The 22,058-nt window shown below is 46.6% G+C and overlaps 1 protein-coding gene and 1 pseudogene across 1 annotated transcript in view; one reads left to right on the top strand and one right to left on the bottom strand.

Annotated features, from left to right (window-relative positions):
* Nucleotides 1–22,058, bottom strand: part of LOC147451194 (uncharacterized) — a 168,219-nt gene that overhangs the window by 42,325 nt on the left and 103,836 nt on the right. The window lies entirely within an intron of this gene.
* Nucleotides 584–2,757, top strand: LOC147451195 (uncharacterized; annotated as a pseudogene).

Below are 22,058 nucleotides of genomic sequence, written 5' to 3' on the forward strand. Positions count from 1 at the left end.
CTTGACCTTATCAATCTCCTTCCAATACAATGCCTCTCAAGTACAAAGGAAGAAGACACACACAAGATATAATTTCACACCAGAGACTGATTCAGTCTATGTGGAATAGATCTATAATAGGATGTGGGCAGCCGAGCCAGTATATACTGTAGAGGAGATTACTTCTCAGCTAACAGAGATACTACATGGAGCAGCACAAGAGGCCATAGTTTTTTCCAGGCGCGTCCGATTGCCCAATCGGGCTTCCTCACGCGTGCGCGCATGGTTGCCGCATGGTTCAGCTTTTCGGACGCGAGCAGGGCATTTTTGACGCGCTGGCAAAAAAGCCCCCGATTTGTCAAATGTGGCCCAAAACGCCTCTGCGCGAATTGTTAAAAACTTGCAGCCATCCCGTTTTTGCACAGAGAGCCCCCATCAAAGCTTGAGAGCCGAGAGGACTCGAGACCGCGAGCCCTACCCAGTGCCCACACACTCTCCCGCGCGCGGTTGATTCTTCACCTACGCCGTTCGTTACTCATGAGGCCTCCACTTTGTCAAGGTTTGCAACTTTGCAGTGTGCACCTTGCATGTTTGCAGAATCCATATGGGCCGAGTAAAGCGTCCCAAATGGCATTATGTAGAACAATTGAAGCCTCAAAAGAAAGGGAAATTTACATGTAAATGCAAGTATTGTGGGCATACTTGGGACGGCGGTCCCTCCCGTATTCGTGCACATTTATTGTCCCTCTCTGGCTATGGTGTAGGCCCATGTGGACTGGTGCCGGAGGACGTCAAAGAGGTGGTCACAAGATTGCATGTAGATGTACAGAATGATGGGAAGGACCCAAATGCATTTGTAGATACCTTGGTGGATGATTTGGGAGCTAATGCCTCTGCCTCAAGCTCAATGAGTACACATGCATCAGGGAGTGCTCATGTAAGTGCCACTGGGACTTCTGCTTCCAAATCAAATGTGGGGTCCTCGAGCAAGAAGAGGAAGGTTGCACAAGGGCCCTTGGCAAGTGCATTTAGCTTGCAAGCACGCAAGCAAGCAGATCAAGCCTTGCGCAGGTTTTTTTATGTAGAGGACATTCCTGAATGGAAAGTGCGGAGTCCTTTCTTTTTGGAAATGGTCAAGGCAATTGGACAAGTTGGTCCATCGTATGTGCCTCCCACATACAATGCTTTGCGCACCACAGAGTTAAATGATGAGGTCAAATGCATTGGTCATGAGATCATGGGTGTGCGTGAGAAATGGAAAAAACATGGATGCACAATTGTATGTGATGGATGGTCTGACACTAGACGCAGGTCTATCATTAACTTTCTTGCATGCTCTATACATGGTTCTGTGTTTTTGAAATCTGTGGACACATCTGGGGAGACAAAGACATCAGAATTTATTTTCAAGCAGCTTAAGGATGTGATTATTGGGGTAGGACCCTCCAATGTTGTGCAGGTATGCATGGATAATGCAACTAATTGTGTTGGGGCCGGGCAAATGGTGGAAGAGAAATGGAAACACATTTTTTTCACGAGGTGTGCATGCCATTGCTTGGACCTCTTGTTTGAGGATATTGGGAAGCTCCCTTGGATTGCAAAAATTCTTGAAGATGCAACAAAGGTTGTCACATTTGTCACAAGGAAGTCCACTGTCTTGGCATTGTTTCGAATGCTTAGCAAGAAGGAATTGTTGAAGCCATCGGCCACTCGATTTCCCTACTACTTCATCATGTTGGCTAGTCTTGTGGATGATAGATGTATGCAAGGTGTGCGTAGGCTTATGATTGATGCAAAATTTGTGAAAATGAAGGCATCCAGGACTGCAAAGGCCATAGTGGTCTCGGACATTGTGTTTAATGCATCCTTTTGGCAAGAGGCCAAGTTGATTTTGAAGATTTGTGCTCCCAACTTGAAGATACTTCGTTTGGCTGATAGGGAAGGAGCCACCATGGGGCTTGCGTATGAGCTTACGGATCGCATGGTTGAGAAAATTCAAAACATGCAAGGTATTGATGCGGCAAGGATGCAAGAGATCAAGGACCTATGCGTTGATAGATGGAATATGATGCACACACCATTGCATGCTGTGGGATACTTGTTGCATCCTATATGGCGAGGAAGAGGGCAATTCAATGATAGTGAGGTTCATGACGGGTGGATGACATTTTTGGACAGGTATACCAAGGGTGATTTCACCATGTAGGGTACCCTCATTGATGAGTTGGACACTTTCCTCACTGAAAGAAAGTCATTTGCTCATCCTATTGCAAAGGATCCAAAGAGAATGCAAGAGGGTGTAAAATGGTGGGAGACTTTTGGGGCTTGCATGCCCACATTACAGACTCTGCACTTAAGGTGCTTTCTCAAGGGACATGTGCCTCTCCATGTGAGAGAAATTGGAGCACCTTCTCTCTCATTCACACCAAGAGAAGAAATAGGTTACTTCCTGCTCATACCGAGAAGCTTGTCTACATACACACCAACTTGAGGCTCTTATGCAAGATCAAAGAGCGCGGCTATGAGAGAATGGAGGTGACATTGGAGATGCTTAACAAAGAGAAGGATGAGGAGCGCTTGCTTGAGTTGCAGGAGATTCAAGAGGCTATTGCAAAGAGCACTGCTGATGTTATGGAGTCTCTTCCAATTAGCATGCCCAGTGATATTGGGACTTCATGCTCCATTGCTGAGGATGAGGCTTGGGATGAGGATGAGGATGAGGATGATGAGGGTGATGATGAGGATGATGATGAGGAGGTGGCCTTTGATGAGAGTTAGAGCTCATTGCATTTTGCTCTAGCCTCGGTCCTGACTCCTCTTAGCTCTACAGTCTACTTATGTTTTGGATTCACTATTTAGCATCGAGCGGCTGGACTCCACCCTCTAGGCTCTATTTATGTTTTGTCATTTGAATTTTGGAGTACTCAGTACACAGTCTTGTTGGTTTTGGAGGCTCCATATTTTGCCATCTAGTATGATCATGATTCATTGATCATTTGATATATCTATTGATCAGAGATCTTGATCTGTTTCTCGGCTCCCGACTCCTTGATTTAGCTAGATTCTACATTTTCAAGTTTCTATGATGTTTTAATGCATTATGTGGCTTTGGGCTACTCTCTAGAGTCTAGTGTTTTAATTTTAATTGCTATTTGTTATGAGATATATATATATACACTAATATTTTAGTGTCGTATGGTATTCCACGTATGGAATCTTCGGGGGGTCTGAATCGGGCTTATATCGGGCTTCCATACCCGCTCGAGTGAGACGCATGGTTGCCGCATGAAAAAACTATGCATGACTCTATTAAACATCATAGCAAGAGCCTCTGCAAGCATATCTCTGGCATGGATGAAGTGCTCTGCTACTAGACCATCATGATCCTGTGCTCTTCCTATCTTCATCCTATCAATGGCTTTCCTTGCCCTCTCAGCAGTAAAGAAAGTACACGTCTCTAGGCATGCCTCTGGAGGGTCAGGCAAAGGTGGCTGCCTGGATGTTGTATAGAGAGATGTAGCATATTCCCCCCATGTCTCTGTGGAAGTGATGGCTGGCACTGGAGAGTGCTCACGGAAAAGCCTCCATGCTTCACTAGAGTCCTGACTCATAAACAGGTGATACAGATCACGCTCTAACTGAGATAGGTAAGCCCTCTTCTTTCGTCACACTAGGCGGCGAAAGATAATTCGTGACTGTCTATGTAGTAGTACCCATGAGCACCTAGAGAGAGAGAGAGAGAGAGAGAGAGAGAGAGAGAGAGAGAGAGAGAGAGAGAGAGAGAGAGAGAGAGAGAGAGAGATGAAATGAAATGTTATATTAACGTCTTCAGAAGGCCAAAGTGACCTATGAGACCAAAAAGTTACAATGTGGTGGATCTGATACAAAGTCAGAGTAACAAAATGACAAAACAAATATACTATGGAATCCTGGACTGATAGGTGTGAACGGGGCAGAGCAGCTAGCTGGGGTAGCTAAATCACAAGAGATCCAGCATCGTTCACTGGAGGATCTCATCAATCTCCTCCATGGTCAGTAGTCTGACCGGGCGTCGTGCATGTCGGGCCAAAGTGATCCGAATCCTCTGATCCGCAGTCGTGGGCGTCTGGATCTCCCCAGCTCGGTCCCCCGGTCGATCAGTGTGCCTCTGGTGTAAGGCGACGAGCTCTGCTGTGGTAGTAGCTCCTCCGGGTGTCCAGTGTCTGCTCTAAAGAAGTCTGTGATGTGTCTCTGAAATTGGCTAGCCTCTCCTCTCATCAGGCTCTCTCTGTGTCGGCGCAGCTCGAGTAGAAACAAACCCAAGCATCTCTGATCCTCGTACTGCATGACTCTGGAGAGTGGTCCAAAGCCCTCTCTAAACAAGGAGTGGAAGCGGCCTCGTATCTCGTAGTAGACGGGGCAGTGGCATGTGTAGTGCAACTCTGTCTCTGGATCCATGCCACATAGGGGGCATGTCCTGGCCTCTGCTGGTACTCCACTGTATCTCCCAGTCTCGATCCGCAGCTGGTGTGAAGACGTGCGTACCTGGCCAATAGCACATCGTATCCCATGAGACAAGTGAGTGTCCATGTATCTAGGCCTTGTCACAAAACCTTCCTCTGTAAGCTGGAGAAGATACTCTCTGTAGAAAGCCATCTTCGTGCCCAGCTCCTGTGCTGGCTGTATCCATGTCCTCCTGATGTCTAGCTGAGCCAAGTCCTGTCGAATGAGCCTCGTGATCTTGGACTGTGTAAGAGTCGGAGAGGGTGCCTCTAATTAGTACTGGAAGGGGGGCAGTTTGTCTATGCTGAACCCATGCGCTTGAAACCATGATGTCATTTCACCATACCAGCATGCTATATCTCCCTGCATGGCTAACTGTCGAGAGGACTCAAGTGCAAGGCGGGCATATCTGTCTCTAAGAAGTTCCCCCATGCGGTGTATGAAGGAGACAGATCTGGTAAGCACCTCGACTACTAGTGGGGGAGCAGCTAGCTCTGCTCGGATAATGGCACGTGGTACTGAAGCCTTGGCTCTAATGAGCCGCGAGATCATAGAGACCAAAGGCTTCTCCATGTCCCCCACCCATCAGTGCGACCTGTCCTCCCGTGATGATCCAATGAAGGTCCCCATATCTCAACTCCATAGAGCAATGCAAACGCCACTAAAGTGTCAAATAGCTAGAGCTTCGTCCGAGGCTCCTGAAACTGAACCTGTGAACACATACTCTCCAATCTGCCCAATGCTGCATGGGCTTTGGTCAATCTAGTCTCTGCTGCTCTCCTCAATGAAAATGCTGGTCCACTAAAAACCACTCCAAGGTAAGTGTAAGCATCTGTATACTCCACCGTCTCTTGGCCATATGTGAGTTGAAGTAAATGTTTGGGCTTCTTTTTGAAGTGTGCAAGGCCTCAAGGACTCATAAAATGCACCCCTCTCCCCCTTTCTCTCCACAAGCTAATCCTCAAGGCTCAAGCTCTCTCCCTCTCACACTCTCAAGATCTCTCCCTCTCAAGATTCACTCTCTCAAGGCTCAAGGCTTCAAGCCTTCAAGCTCTCTTCCTCTCCCTCCCACTCTCTCAAATCTCTCCCTCTCCCTCTCACTCTCTCTCTCTCTCTCTCTCTCTCTCTCTCTCTCTCTCTCTCTCATTCATCATCTAGTCATAGCAAGGTTGAATGGTCTTCAAAACGAGTTTTTTGTGAGTATTAGAGTCAAAGCACTCTAATACTCCTTGTATTTAAACACAAGGAGCTAAAAAATGCACTATTTGGGTGTTTCTTATACCTCCCGTTCCGCGCCGTTCCCGTTCCAAACCCCTAGCCGTTCCCCCGTTCCGCGGGGATCCCGTCGCCGTTCCCGTTCCGCGTTCCGGGTAACTATGTATTAAATACCATGACCTTGGTTTTACCAAGGTTGACAGACAAACCACTTTCCTGGGCAAATCTATGCAGAGCATCCAAGTGACGTTGCATCCCCTCTAGAGAGTCGGAGATCAACACAATATCATCAGCATAGAGCAATAGTGGAATCCAGGTCCCTGCCAACTGTGCACCTCTATCACCATCTCTCTCAATGTAGTCAACAACCTCATCCACATACATACCAAATAGAGTAGGAGAGAGCGGGCAGCCCTGCTTCACACCAATAGTGGAGTGAACCAGTGCGGACAAACCCTCTGAGGTGCGTACATGCCCCACTACTGACCTGTACAATGCCATGATCCCCCAAATGAGCTCTGTGGGTACTCCCATCTCCTATAATCTGCGCATCAATCTAGCTCTGGGTACTGTGTCAAATGCTTTGCGGAAGTCCACAAAGCTACAATAGATCTGTCTCCCATGTGATCTGCCCTCCTCAATGATGGCTCTGAGTGTCAAGATATGGTCAAGAGTAGAAAAGCCTCTCCTGAAACCTGCCTGCCCAACTGCACGTATCCCTTCCCTCTCTGCCCATCTACTCAGCTGTGCTGCTCAAGAATGTATGCGTACAACCATGCCATGTGTGTCCAATCATGATAGTGCGATAATTCACAGGCTCCATAGGGTCTCCTGACTTGAAGATGGGTACAATCATAGAAAGGCTCCAAGTATCAGGTAAGCCCTCACACATGGCACGGTTAAACATAACTGCTAGAAGCTCTGCTAGTAGATCTCTGGCATGCATGAAATGCTCAGCCACTAAGCCATCATGATCATATGCTCTCCCAGTCCTCATCCTGTCAATGGCCTTCCTCACCATATCAGCGGTGAAAAAAGAACATGTGTGTGGGCATGGATGGGGGGGGGGGGGGTCGGGGAGGGGCGGTTGTCCAGAAACCGTGTACAGAGATGATGCGTACTGGCCCCAAGTCTTTGTAGAGGTAATGGAAGGGGGGGGGGGGGGGGGGGGGACTGCTCATGAAAGAGCCGCCACGCCTCACATGAGTCCTGACTCAAGAATAGCTGGTAAAGATCCTACTCTAGTTTAGCCAAAAATGCCCTTTTCTTCCGTCGCACTAGGCGTCGGAAGTCAATCTGTGACTGCCTGTGAGTGGTGTCTCCCAAAAGCACCTCCCTCTGAAGTCTAGCTCTAGTCTCGCGGCATTCCGCATCATACCAGCTGTTCTGGGGCATGCTCCCACAACAGTGTCTCTGCTCAGGCTAAGTGTGTGGGTATGCCTCTGCTGCTGCATCATGTAATGTCTGTGTCAGTATAGTAGTAAGCTCCTCCAGAGGTCGTCCTGGTTCCTCAGTGCACAAGCGTCTGTATATCCCATCTATGTATACAGAGTCCGTCTCCCGCATGAAGGTGTAGCGAGTAGGGGCAGCTGCCCGTGGTCTGTGTGCTACACTGAACTGGAAAGAGATGGTCAACGACACAAGAGCATGATCGACTGCCACCCCAACAGGTTTGGGCCCAATAGTGAGATCCTGGATACTAGAGATGAGGTTTAGCTGTGCCATGACATAATCCACTGTGCTAGCTCCATGTCTGTGTGGAAAGCATGTGAAACCTCACGCAGCGGGAAATCTCTGTACGCCATTCAAGATGGCCAATCCATGTGCAGTCCCCATGTCTATCAAGTGCCCTCCATACTCAGTATATTCCCCATCCTGCGATAGTCTAGATAGGCCTGTCTCCACAACATCCAACTCTCTCAGCATCTCCTCTAAGGTATCATAAAACACTGTCTGATGATGGGCAGTCCTAACATTGAAGTCCCCTAGAATGATAATGTCACCATCTCTAAAGAACTCCCATGTGTCATCATCCGAGATAGAAAAGGGGGACTGAGAGATTTGATTTGATTTGATTTGGTATTAACGTCCGCGGGGGGCCAGAAGTGACCCATGGGACCTCAAAGTGATACATAGTCTCCCCTCACGAGGGTGTATGGTGTGGTGTGTGTTATTCTCTTTTTGTGTTCCTATGAGTGTCTTTTGATGCTCAAGTATGCGGGTGAGGTATGTTCCGAGAGCTGTAGGGGAGGGGTCTGTCTTGGATAATAGGTCCGCAAAGGTAGAGCAACCGCTTAGAAGTGGTTGAAAATTAGCCCGGATGTGAGCGTATTCTGGGCATTCCAATGTCACATGTGCTTCATCTTCGGGAGCTTGCATTGTACATGATGTGCATATCCGTTTAGAAGCATCAATTTTCAGCCAGCCCTCTATTTCTATTTTGAGCATATGTGACCTTGTGCATCTCACGGAGATTTGGGGCTTGATAGACATTCACAAGATAGAGAACAGACAGTATGGGAGACATCTCACGGAGATGGCGACTACACATGGTTTGGCGATACTTAATGGCCTACAATGTTTTCCTAGAGTGGCCGGTTTCACATGCTTTCCACACAGGCATGGGGCAAGCAAAATGGACTATGTCATGGCACATCTGAGCTTCATTCCTTGCATTCACGATTTCACAGTAGGACCAAGACCAGTGGGTGTGGCAGTGGATCATGCTCTCTTGACATTTTCCGTCTCCTTTCAGTATAATACAACCTAGGTGTCAGGAGGGAGGACACACAACCCGCTACACATTTACACCAGAGACTGATTGTGTTTATACAGAGGAGATCTATAGTCGTCTATGTACAACAGCCAGGCCAGGGCTCTTAGTGGAAGAGATCACCACTTTACTAACTGAGAAAATGCATGATGCAACAGCAGAGGCATACCCACACACTCGGCCTAATCAGAGACGCTGTTTTGGGACCATGCCTCAGAAAAGTTGGTATGACGCGGAGTGTAGAGAGACGAGAGCACAACTTCAAAGAGATCTTCTCCTAGGGGTCATCTATCAGAGAGAGAGTCTCGGATAGCCTTGATGGGGCTCTCCAGGACCTCATAGAAGGCTCAGGATTTTATAGAGAAGGGTAGATATCTGATCGAGATGGGCACAACACATGGATTGACTATTTTGAATGGCCTTGATAGATACTCCGGTTCAGGAAACTTCACTTGCTTCCCTCATAGACATGGTGCTAGCACTGTGGATTATGTTTTGGCTCCCACATCACTTACACCATGCATTCAAGACTTATCAGTATCACCCAAACCTCTTGGAGTGGCTGTAGATCATGCTCAAATATCTTTTGCAGTAGATTTTACATATACCATCGGTGGCTTTCATCATGCAGCACATCGCCATCCGAGATACCACTTCTGTAGAGAGACAGATGGAGTGTATATAAAAGAGCTATATAGTCTTCTAGCAGGGGTCAATCCCCAAAGACCCTTGTCAGAGCTCACCCAGATATTGACAAAGACGAGATTATGCCTAGTTTGCCAAAGAGAGCCAGAGACAGAGGAGCACTATATCCGCCAATGCACAACATACTATGAGATCCGTGGGCGTTTTCATTGCTTATTTAGAGAGGGCTTTGGCCCCTTATCCCGCATCATGGATTACTATGATCAGAGGTGCCTAGGTCTCTTCTTGCTGGAGATCCATAGACTCAAAGAGACTACCCTTAGGAGCAGAGGACCTACATATAGAGGATCCATAAAGAGCCATATCACTACTTTTACAGAAGGACTACATGGAATGGCCAACCACAGGTTACCCAGTTACACCCTCATTGGGGCATTCTTCTTGATTGAGCCTCCAGCTTGGCCGCTCACGACGCTCGAGGATGCGAGGATCTTCACGCTGTAGACGAGGTCTATATTAGAGGCTACAGAGCGTCATTGAGCGACATCGAGCACACCCACCCCCACAGCTGACCATGGAGGACATTGAGGTCGTACTCATAAGACATGGGATGATCACCATTGTCTACTTTCCCCACTGTACACCTCATTAGCCCTCATGTGATTGTACCCTCCCAATATGTTTTGAGCTGATGTATTATGTAATGAGGATGTTGATGATGATGAGGATGTAGGTTAGGCTTACATACCAACCCACTCTAGGTACCCTCATTTGTTTTTATCTTTATGTTCCCGTGACATTGTACAAGAGTCACACATGGATGTAACGTTTTGGTCTCATAGGTCTTTTTGGCCTTTTGAAGACGTTAATATAATATAACATTCTCTCTCTAAATTGCACAAAATTGCCATTACCCTATCAGTGTAACAGAAGGGCCCTTATTTTATTTGCGTAACAACTTGCCCCTAATTTGGTCCCTTGATTACCGCAGAGATGGTAAAGAAAGCCATTGACAGGATGAAGACTAGGAGAGAATATGATAACGATGGCCTGGTAGCAAAGCAATTTATACATGCCAAAGATTTGCTTGCAGAGCTTCTAGCAATGATGTTCAACCGTGCCATGTGCGAGGGCCTACCTGATACTTGGAGTTTGTCCACAATTGTACCTATCTTCAAGTCAAGGGACCCTATGGAGCCTCGGAACTACCGCACTAACATGATTGGACACACATTGGCATCGTTTCAGGAGAGGTTTCTCTACTCTTGATCATATCATTCTGACACTCGGAGCCATTATTGAGCAGGGGAGATCACGTGGGAGATGGCTCTATTGTTGCTTTGTGGACTTCCGCAAAGCCTTCGATACAGTGCTCGCAGCTAGATTGATGCGCAGACTGTAGGAGATAGGGGTTCCAAAAGGGTTGATTTGGGGGATCAAGGCTCTATATAAGTCAGTAGTGGGGCATGTACGCACTCCAAAGGGGATTTCTGATTTGGTCCACTCCACTATTGGGGTGAAACAGGGCTGCCCGCTATCTCCTACACTATTTGGCACGTATGTGGATGAGGTTTCTGACTACATTGAGAGGGATGGTGATAGAGGGGCACAATTGGCACGGACATGGATCCCACTATTTTTATATGCTGATGATATTGTGCTGATTTCTGACTTCCCAAGGGGGATGTAGCGTCATTTAGATGCTTTGTACACATTTGCCGACGATAGTGGATAGTCTGTTAACTTGGGGAAAACCAAGGTTATTAACACCACACCACAGTGGGTCAAGAAGTCAACACCTCTTTTACATATGGCCACGAGACGGTGGATTATACAGGTGCATACATCTATCTTGGGGTAGTCTTCAGTCGACCGGCATTTTCATTGAGGAGAGCAGCAAAGACTAGATTGATGAGAGCTTATGCAGCTTTGGGAGGTTTCGAGAAGATGTGTTTGTAGGTTCAGTTTCAAGAACCTCGAACGAAGCTGTGGCTTTTTGACACTCTAGTGGCTTCAGCTATGCTCTATGGGGTTCAGATTTGGGGCCCTCAGTGGACCACCAGGGCAGATCTGGTAGCATTGATGGATGGAGATGTATAGAGAGGTCTTTAGTCTCTATGATCTCTCGGATGATTTGGGCTAAGGCCTCAATGCCACATGAGATTATTCGGGTTGAGCTAGCTGCCCTCCTCTCGTAGTTGAGGCCCTTACTAAATCAGTCTCCTTCATGCATAATTTACAGGACCTTCCCAGAGACAGATATGCTCGGCTAGCGCTTGAGTCATCCTGAAAACTAGCGCTACAAGGGGACACAGCATGTTGGTATGGGTAGATGACATCATGGTTTCAGCCACACAGCTTCAGCATGGATAGACTGCCTCCAATCCACTACTGTTGCACCCTCCCTTTCTCTCACACGGACAGAGACTGAAGGAGTACGAGCGGAAGTGTGACGCGAGAGAGAGTGTGAGAAGAAGAGCACGACGATATGGTGAACTTGCTCTACTATAATGTGTAGAGCATAGTGAGTTCTTATTAGGTTTTTACAAAAGAATATGTGTACATACCTGGTGGGCCGCCCACTTACCTGGGCGACCACATTGGGCTTTATACCCCAACAACCTCCCACTTAAAGTCCAATGTGGTACTTTAAGTGTGAGAGAAGCTACTATACAAGCTAATATACAAGAGATGTAGAGTGATGTACTACCCTACACCTAACTGCTTGCGAAAATGCGCAAAGCTCTCTGAGGGAAGTCCTTTTGTAAGTAGATCAGCAGGATTTTCTGTGGTGTGAACTTTGACAAGCTGAAGTTGCTTATCCTCGAGCATTTCCCTGATGAAATGATACTTCACATCCACATGCTTTGTCTTTGAGTGATAAACTGGATTGCGAGCCAATTGTATAGCACTTTGACTATCACAATATAACACAGGCATCTCTTCTTTGATTCTCAAGTCTGTTACTAGTCGATTAAGCCAAATTGATTCTTTGCATGCCTCTGATGCTGCAACATATTCAGCCTCTATAGTAGACAGAGTAACACAATCTTGTAATCTAGAACGCCATGATACTGCTCCACCAGCCAATGTAAAGACATACCCTGACGTAGACCTTCGGTTGTCTAAGTCACCTGCATAATCTGAGTCTGTAAAACCCTTTACACTTAGCTCCTGACTCCCATAGCATATACGCATACTCTTTGTAGCTTTCAGGTATCTCAATATTCCTTTCACTGTCTCCCAATGTTTCTTGCCTGGGTTTGACATGTATCGACTTACTACTCCCACTGCAAATGCAATGTCTGGGCGAGTAGCAATCATTGCATACATCAAACTACCCACTGCAGACGCATATGGAATCTTATCCATTTCAGCCTGTTCTTCCTCAGACACATGACAATCTTGTTTGCTAAGTTTCACATATGGTGGCAATGGAACACTCAGTGCCTTTCCCTTCTCCATATTGAAACGTTGCAAAACCTTGTCGATATACTCTGTTTGAGATCACCAAATCAACTTCTTTGATCTGTCTCTCTCAATGCGCATACCAAGTATATGACTTGCCTCACCCATGTCTTTCATGTCAAACGATTTTGCCATCTTTGACTTCAAAGCTGAAATTTCTTCCAAGTGCTTGCCAGCAATCAACATGTCATCCACATACAAAATAAGGATCAACCAACTACCATCCTTAGCCGTCTTTGTATATAGACATTGATCGAACTCACTACGTTTGTAGCCTTGAGAAAGCATAAACTTGTGGAATTTATGGTACCATGCCCTCGGTGATTGTTTTAAGCCATAAAGACTCTTTAACAACTGACATACCCAATCTTCCTTGCCTTTCTCAACAAACCCTTCTGGCTGCTGCATGTAAATTTCCACATCTAAATCACCATGCAAGAACGCTGTCTTGACATCCATTTGGTGCAACACCAAATCTAATATGGCAACCAATGCAAGAAAGCATCTCAATGTAGTCATCTTGACCACCGGAGAGAAGACTTCATCAAAGTCAATGCCTTGTTCTTGCTTAAAGCCCTTGGCAACAAGCCTTGCTTTGTACTTTGGCTGACTATCATGAGCGGTGATCTTATACCTGTAAACCCATTTACAAGGTAGAGCCTTTTTGCCCTGTGGTAATTTAACTAGCTTCCATGTCTTGTTTTTATGCAGAGCTGTCATCTCTGACTGCATGGCCAATTGCCCATTCCCGGAGTCCTTCATTTGCACTGCTTCCTTGTAACATGAAGGCTCATTGCAATCAGTCAACATGACATAGTTCATAGATGGAACAAACCTATCAGGAGGTCGCGTGACACGTCCAGATCTACGCACAATAGGTGGCTCAGGCTCAGCCACAACCTGTGGTTCCAATCTATCCTGTCCTTGCTCCTCTTGAGCCCTGACATTTTGTCTTGCACGTGCAGGTCCATCTTCTTGGAAGACAACTCTTCTAATCTCCTCAACCCTCTCTGGTTTAGAATGATATTTGGATTCATTAAAGTGAACATCATTGCTGCGGACAACCTTTCTGGATTCGGGATCCCAAAGTCTGTACCCCATCTCACCAGAATTACCATAGCCTAGAAAGATGCACTTTCTACTCTTTGGCTCAAGTTTGTTCCTAAATTCCTTTGGAACGTGAGTATATGCCTCACAGCCAAAGACTCTGAGATGCTTGTATGAGGGCATTTTGCCTGACCATACCATCTCTGGCACTGAATCCTTCTGCAAAACCTTGCTAGGAGATCTATTTACAAGATGAACAGCTGTTGATACAGCTTCAGCCCAAAACCCATTTGGCAGCTGTGCATTAGACAACATACTTCTGACCTTCTCTTGTATGGTCCTATTCATCCTCTCAGCAACACCATTTTGAGGAGGATTGTAAGGAGCAGTAAGTTCACGTTTTATACCTTTTGACTCACAAAAGTCCTGAAAGGCCTTTGAAACATACTCTCCACCATTGTCAGTGCGTAAGCATTTAAGCTTCTTGCCACTCTGATTCTCCACAAGTGTCACAAACGTTTTGAAAACACTAAACGCTTCATCCTTGTGCTTGAGAAAGTAAACCCATACTTTCCTCGAGTAATCATCTATAAATGTCATAAAGTAAGAAGCTCCCCCTAGAGATAGGTTAGGCATAGGTCCACACAAATCACTATGAACAAGTGCCAACTGTGTATCTCTTCTACTGCTTCTATGCTTATGTGGCTGCTGTGTTTGCTTACCATACAGACAATGTTCACAGAATTCAAAATCATTAAATGAAAAGCCAGGCAAATAACCAGAACGAGACAAGATTTCCATTCCCTTCTTGGACATATGTCCTAACCGGCTATGCCACAAAGAAACGTTCGGCTGCTCGGTTACATTGATTACATTTTTAGAGACATTTGATACATAAATCATGTAAAGTCCTCCAGACTTTACTCCATGTGCTACTGTCATAGAACCCTTGGATATCTTCCACATGTTCTGTCCAAAAGTGGTGACGTAGCCAGCATCATCAAGTAAACCTGTGCTGATCAAGCTCTTTGTAATTGCGGGAACATGTCTCACATTCTTCAGCGTGAAAGAAGAGCCATTCTGAAACTTCAATTGAACATCTCCAACACCTAAGATCTCACATGTCTGCCCATTGCCTAGCCGAACATGATCTTTAGTGGTCACATAAGAGGTAAACCACTCCTTGTTTGGAGACACATGAAGTGATGCCCCTGAGTCTATAATCCAGTCACTCAGTGCATTTCCATCAGATGCAGTAAGAAGAGCTGAGTCCATTGTATTCTTCAAGAAGTAGATGTCTCCTGACACTAGACTGTCATCCTCTGCAACAGTGTTTGTCACATTTATTTCTTGAATCTTCACTGAGGACTTGTTCTTCTCACCATGGTCTTCAGCTTTCTCTTTGCCTTTTTCTGCTTTCCATTCTCTGCAGTCTCTTTTCATGTGACCCTTCTTGCCACAATGGTAGCATTCTATGTCACTCTTGCCTTTAGCATTGCGAGACTTGCTACGAGACTGATTCCTCTTTCCACCTTTGTACTTTTCTTTGGTCCTTCCCCTGACAACTAAGGCTGTTCCTTTGCCTTTGTCCATTGTCTTTCTATTGGTTTCTTCAGTAAACAGACTTCCTTCTACACCTGCTATGTTCAAACCATCTGGAGGTGCAGAATTACTCAAAGCTGTGCGAAAAGTGTCCCAACTTTCCGGCAATGTGATCAACAGGAACATAGCTCTAACAGGTTCATCAAACTTGACACCTTGAACTGACAACTAACTGTAGATGGTGTTGAATTCATTCAGATGATTGGACATAGGTGTCCCTTCTTTCATCTTCAAGTCAACAAGCTTCTTAAGCGAGTATACCTGTGAAGCTGCACTCTGTTTCTCATAAAGATCACTCAGCTTTAACCATGCTTGATAAGCCGACATCTCGTCTGCTACATTGAAGTAAACGCTTTTTGCCAAAGTCAGCATAATGGTAGAAAGTGCCAATTCATCCATTTCGCTCCATTCATCTTCGTCCATATCTTCTGGTTTTATCCCCTTGAGCTTTATAGGTTTTATCTGCTTCTTTTGTACCAACACGTGCCAAATCTGCTTCTTCCACAATGGGAAATTGGTTCCATCCAGCTTCTTGATATTGTAAAGAGCAGTCTCCTGTGATCCAGCCATAGCTACGATTCACAGTAGTTTACTTTCCTGGGAAAAATTCGGCAGAGTTCAACCGTGCCACGTGTGAGGGCCATGAGCTTATCCACTATTGTGCCTATCTTCAAGTCAGGAGACCCTATGGAGCATGGGGACTATTGCACTATCATGATTGGACACACATTGGCACGGTTGTACGCATCTATTCTTGAGCAGCAGCTCAGTAGATGGACAGAGCGGGAGGGTGTACGAGCTGCAGGGCAGGCAGGGTTCAAGAGAGGTTTTTCTACTCTTGATCACATTCTGACACTCAGAGCCACCATTGAGGAGGTCAAGGCACACGGGAGACGGATTTATTGTAGCTTTGTGGACTTCCGCAAAGCATTTGACATAGTACCCAGAGCTAGATTGATGCGCAGGGTGTAGGAGATGGGAGTGCCCATAGAGCTGATTTGGGGGATCATGACACTATACAGGTCAGTAGTGGGACATGTATGCACGTCAGAGGGGCTATCTACTTAAGTTCACTCCACTATTGGGGTGAAACAAGGAAGCCCACTATCTCCTACACTATTTGGTATGTATGTGGATGAGGTCTCAGAATACATTGAGAGAGATGGTGATAGAGGTGCCCAGTTGGCATGGACATGGATTCCACTAGTGTGGTATGCTGATGATATTGTGTTGATTTCTGACTCTCTAGAGGGGATGCAATATGTTTGCTCATGATAGTGATTTGTCTGTCAACCTTGGCAAAACCAAGGTTATGGTGTTTTAACACCACCCCATAGTGGATTAAGAGATCAACATTGACATTCACATACGGTCTTGAGACAATGGAGTATACAGATGCTTACACTTATCTAGGGGTGATCTTTACTGGGCCTATATTTTCATTGAGGAGAGCAGCAAAGACTAGATTGACCAAAGCCTATGTAGCATTGAGTGGATTGGAGAGGATGTGTTCATCGATCCAGTTTTAGGAGCCTTGCACGAAGCCCTGGCTTTTTGACACTCTAGTGGCTTCTGCATTGTTATACAAAGTTTAGATATGGGGGCCCTCCGTGGACCACCACGGGAGGAAAGGTCGCACTGATGGATGGGGAGGTATGGAGAAGCCCCTGGTCTCTATGATTACAGAGCTTACTAGAGCCAAGGCTTTAGTACCACATGACATTATTCGAGCAAAGCTAGCTGCGCCCCCCCCCCCCCCCCCCCCCCCCCCCCCCCCCCCCAAAAGATCAGTCTCCTTTATACACCGTTTGTGGGACCTTCCCAGAGATAGATATGCCCGCTTAGCACTTGAGTCCTCTCGATAGTTAGCTTTGCAGGGAGACACGACATGCTGGTATGGAGAGATGACATCATGATTTGAGCTACATGGACAGACTACCCCCCTTCTAGTACTCATTGGATGCCCCCTCTCTGACTCTTACACAGTCCGAGATAACCAGGCTCATTCGCCAGGACATGACTCAACTGGATACCAGGAGGACTTGGATTCAACCGACACAGGAGTTGGGCACGAAGATGGATTTCCATCTTCTCCAGCTCACTGAGGATGGTTTTGTGGTGAGGCCGAGATACATGGACACCCACTTATCTCACGGGATACAGTGTGCTATTGGTCAGATACGCATATCTTCACACCAACTTCGGGTGGAGATTGGCAGATACATCGGAGTGTCAGCAGAGGCCAGAACATGTCCCCTATGTCATAGGGAGGTTGAGATTGAGTTGTACTATGTATGCCATTGCCCAGTTTACTATGAGATACGAGGTCGCTTGAAACCGGCCCGTAGGGCGGTAGACTTTGGCTTTCACCCGAAACTTTACTTTAGACTTTAGGACACAGAGAAACTTGCAAATAAAACCTATGACGGGAATTAACACTTCAACATACACGGTTTGGAAGCTAGAGTGCTACCAAGCAGACGCCCGACACCTGTTGGGCCCAAAGACTGGCGCCCCTTTCAGTATTTCTTTATTATATTTCAAGAGGGAATAAAACCTGTGATCTCCTACGAGCTGCCCCGCATAATTTGGGCTGAAAATGACCTGATCTAGCCCGATTTTGGCAACATAACTGTACTAGGACGCTTCAAAAATAGTATCCCCACACAATAGGTGACTTTCCCGACGCATATGGACACTTTGCAAAACCTGGCGAGAATCTGCAGCACGCTGAATTCTCTGTTTTCTGCCCTGCACAGCGGTCCCCTCGCATCCGCGGACCTCCTAGGGGTATTAGGGACTCTTTAGGGCCGAAACCCTACACCTGCAAAGATACACAACAGGCTGTATTTGTCTGTTTTGGGCTCCGTTTCGTGAGCCGGTCGCATCTGTAGCAAGTCCTCGAGCTCCCGCACTTGTAGGGCTACTTGCCTTGGAATCGGACGAGATTTCTTGCGTGAAATCTCTCCGAATTCACCTGTACCTGCGGGGGACTAACAACTAGCTAATCCAATACCTGTGCAAGAGGCTCTTGCCTCGGCAATCGCGCATGAATCCACACAGCTGTACATACAGATGAATAGCCCTCGAGCGGCTCACGTTTCTGTATTCAAAAGGGGAGAGAGGTGCGCGAGAGCGGAATCATCGCGCTACATAGAGCGAGGGAGAAGGCGAGCTTTCGATTGAAGCTTCATCACATGCACCAACTACTCACACACACTCTATAGTCACTTAATGATAAAAAATCAGCTCTCTCTTGAAATGGGCGCCCCCCCCTCTTCATGCAAGCTTGGCAAGTCACTCTGGAGCCGTCACATGGCACTTTTTCCCGCATTGGACTTCCAGCTTAAAGATATCTCAACTAGTGCATCAATTGACTTTGCAGCAGAGTAATAAAATGTTCCCCTTGTCATTCTGAAGCTAATGACGCGAAAAGATTTCGTAGCCAAAAATAGCAGTTCCCTAAATTTTAGGAGATGCTTCCATTGGACTCTCACTGGTCATCTGACAATCTTTCACCACCGGACCACATCTAAAAATGCAATGTAGCCCAGTTCTCTGGTGATTTTCTTTGGGTGACCCCACCTTGGCACTGTGCCTCATTTGAGTTAGTTTCTTGATATCTACCAACTTATTAAGTGCAGCGAGAGGACCTAGATGACTTTGAACTGAGCCTAGACACCCTTTTACTACTAGGATTCCAGTGCCGACCAACTTACCGTTTCACACTGGCTATACAATGTCCGGCCGTTTGCAACTTCAAAAAGAGGGTCTTTAAAATCATCGGAACGAATCCAATAACTAAGGTTAGCAGTTGCCATGTCCTCATGACATCGCTTCCATTGCTTGTTCAGAGAGGGTTTTGGACAACTTTCCAGTGTCATGGGGTATGAGGACCATAGATGTCTGGGATTGTTCTTGCTCGAGCTACGAAGACACAGAGAGAGCTTGTTGAGAGGAGAGGCTAGCCAGTCTCATAGACGGATCACAACTTCTTCTGTAGAGCGGATATTGTGCAGCCGAAGGTGCAACGACCACAATAGAGCTCATACTCTCCTCACACCAGAGACACATTGATCGATCGAGCGACTGAGCTCCAGAGATCAAGGCGCCCACGGCTGAGGAGGACTACACAACATCGGCGAAGACTACATCAGCGGATTCGGGTCACCCGGGCCCGATATGCACAACGCCCGGTCAGACTACTGATCATGGAGGAGATTGATGAGGTCCGCCAACGACCGATGATGGACTTCCTGTGATCCTGATGAGGATTGTATATCATGCTCACTCTTGTATCACTTCTGTCTCAACCCTATATCAGCCTTTGTATCAGATATTGTATGAAACCCCCCCCCCCCCCCCCCCCCCCCCCCCCCACTTACCATCTAGTAGGTAGGGTTTATCTTTTGTATCCAAACATCTACTAGATTCCACCATGTTGTAACTCTATGGTCTCATAGGTCATTTTGGCCTTTTGAAGACGTTAATATAGCATTTCATTTCATTTCATCTCTCAAACCAAGGTTATGGTGTTTAACACCACACTGCAATGGATTAGGAGATCAGTACCTACTTTCAAATATGGTCAGGAGATTGTGGAGTATACAGATGCATACACTTACCTGGGGGTAGTCTTTACTGGGCCGAGATTTTCTTTGAGAAGAGCAGCAAAGACTAGAATTACTACAGCTGGTGCGACTCTGGGAGGAATGGAGAGGATGTGTTCGCAGGTTTAGTTCCAGGAACCTAGGACAAAGTTATGGCTCTTTGATACTTTGATTGCTTCTACTATGTTATATGGGGTGCAGGTCTGGGGACAGGATGGCTGGAGGCGTATGGAGAAGCCCCTGGTATCTATGATCTCTCGACTGATTAGAGCCAAGGCTTCCGTACCGCATGATATCATTCGAGCGGAATTAGCTGCCCCCCCTATGGAGATTGAGGCGCTTACCAGATCAATCTCCTTTGTACACAGTCTGGGCGATACTACCAGAGACAGATATGCCAGGGTGGCTCTAGAGTCCTCCAGATAATTAGCTCTTAATGGGGATACATCATGTTGGTTTGCACAGATGGCATCATGGTTTAAGACACATGGTTTCACCATGGACAGGTTGCCTCCTTTTCAATACTCTCTACAGGCACCCTTGAGGTCTCTGACACGGGTAGAGATTAATAGACTTATTCGTCAGGATCTGATCCAGCTGGACACGAGGAGGACATGGATAGAGCCGTTACAGGAGTTGGGCACAAAGATGGCTTTCTATAGAGAGCATCTTCTCCACCTCACGGGGGATGGGTTTGTGATTCAACCTAGCTATATGGACACGCATCTTTCTCATGGTTTGTGTTGTGCCATTGGCCAGATACGCACATCCTCACATCAGCTAGAGATTGAGACTGGCAGATTCAGAGGGACACCAGCAGATAGCAGGATATGCCGCTTATGCCATCTAGAGCCAGAGACAGAAGTACATTACATATGTCATTGCACATTGTACTATGAGATACGAGGCCGTTTTCATTGTCTATTCAGAGAAGGTTTTGGGCCTCTATCTAGGGTCATGAGTTATGAGGATCAGAGATGTCTTGGGCTATATCTACTTGAGTTACACAGGCATAGAGAAACTTTACTGAGGAGAGCTGAAGAGAGACAACCCCAGAGACAGATCATAGATTTCTTTACACTAGATATTGTACACCCAGAAAAACAGACAGAGGAGCAGCCGACAGTGGAGAGGTCTACCCGCACTACTGGCATTCTCATAGACCGAGCATTGGAGCTAGGGAGATCTAGATGACCCCGATGGAGAAGAGGAGCTACACAATTTCGAAGGAGGCTACAACAAATGATTCGAGCCATACTCTTTTGTCGTCCAGAGTGCAGATGAAGATGGATCTCTATGAAGATGGATCTCTACTCCCCTCCCATATTGTCTTCACATTGTACTGCTTAGTTTAGGATCCCGCAGTATTTATATTTTGTTATCCTAGTTTAATTTATTTTGTTAATCTGACTTTGTATTGGATACACCGCATTGTAACTTTCTGGTCTCATAGGTCACTTTGGCCTTTTGAAGACGTTAATATAACATTTCATTTCATTTCTCTCTCTCTCTCTCTCTCTCTCTCTCTCTCTCTCTCTCTCAACGCGCGCTTGCTCTCTTGCCACCAGTTGGTATTCTTGCCTCCGCTGGTGGTTACCCTCTAGTCTAGTCTTTTTGTACCCAGTGAAGGGGATCGGGGAGCACACCACAGACGGAGAGTGAGAGAGAGAAGGAGACACACGACACACAGATATGGGTGGGGAGACTCAAAAGAGTGAGCAGCCCCCTATACACTTATGCTATGTATAAGGTATATAAGACAGTGGGCGCCCAGACTCTGGGCGGCCGGGCAAGGCATAGACGCCTATACCCCAACAACCTCCCACTTAAAGGCGACTGTGCCTTTAAGCAAGGGAACCTAGTCTAAAGACTACAAAAGGCGAGAGAAAACCGCTCTCAACCGATGCCCACTGGCTGGCTGTGATCGTGTGCATCCGGCTGTCCTGCTCCCGTGTAAGTCCATACACCAACAGACGTACCGCACACGTACTGCAAGTATGTACGCAATACCTACATATCTCCCTCGTGCACTATGCCATCATCAGTCAACAAACGACTGACAACCCCAACTGCAAATGCTCCCACTGCAGCTGCGATATCCGGTCTCAAGATCAACATCTCATACATGAGACCACCGAATGCCGATGCAATGCTAGCGGGCCCTGCTAGCTCTACGGAGCATGCATCAACATATATATCCCTGGCAATAGGCATCTCTGACTGACAAGGCGTGTTAG

Source organism: Adiantum capillus-veneris, chromosome 9 (genome assembly GCF_014529385.1).
Source record: "Adiantum capillus-veneris isolate H3 chromosome 9, ASM1452938v2, whole genome shotgun sequence".
Lineage (NCBI taxonomy): Eukaryota > Viridiplantae > Streptophyta > Polypodiopsida > Polypodiales > Pteridaceae > Adiantum > Adiantum capillus-veneris.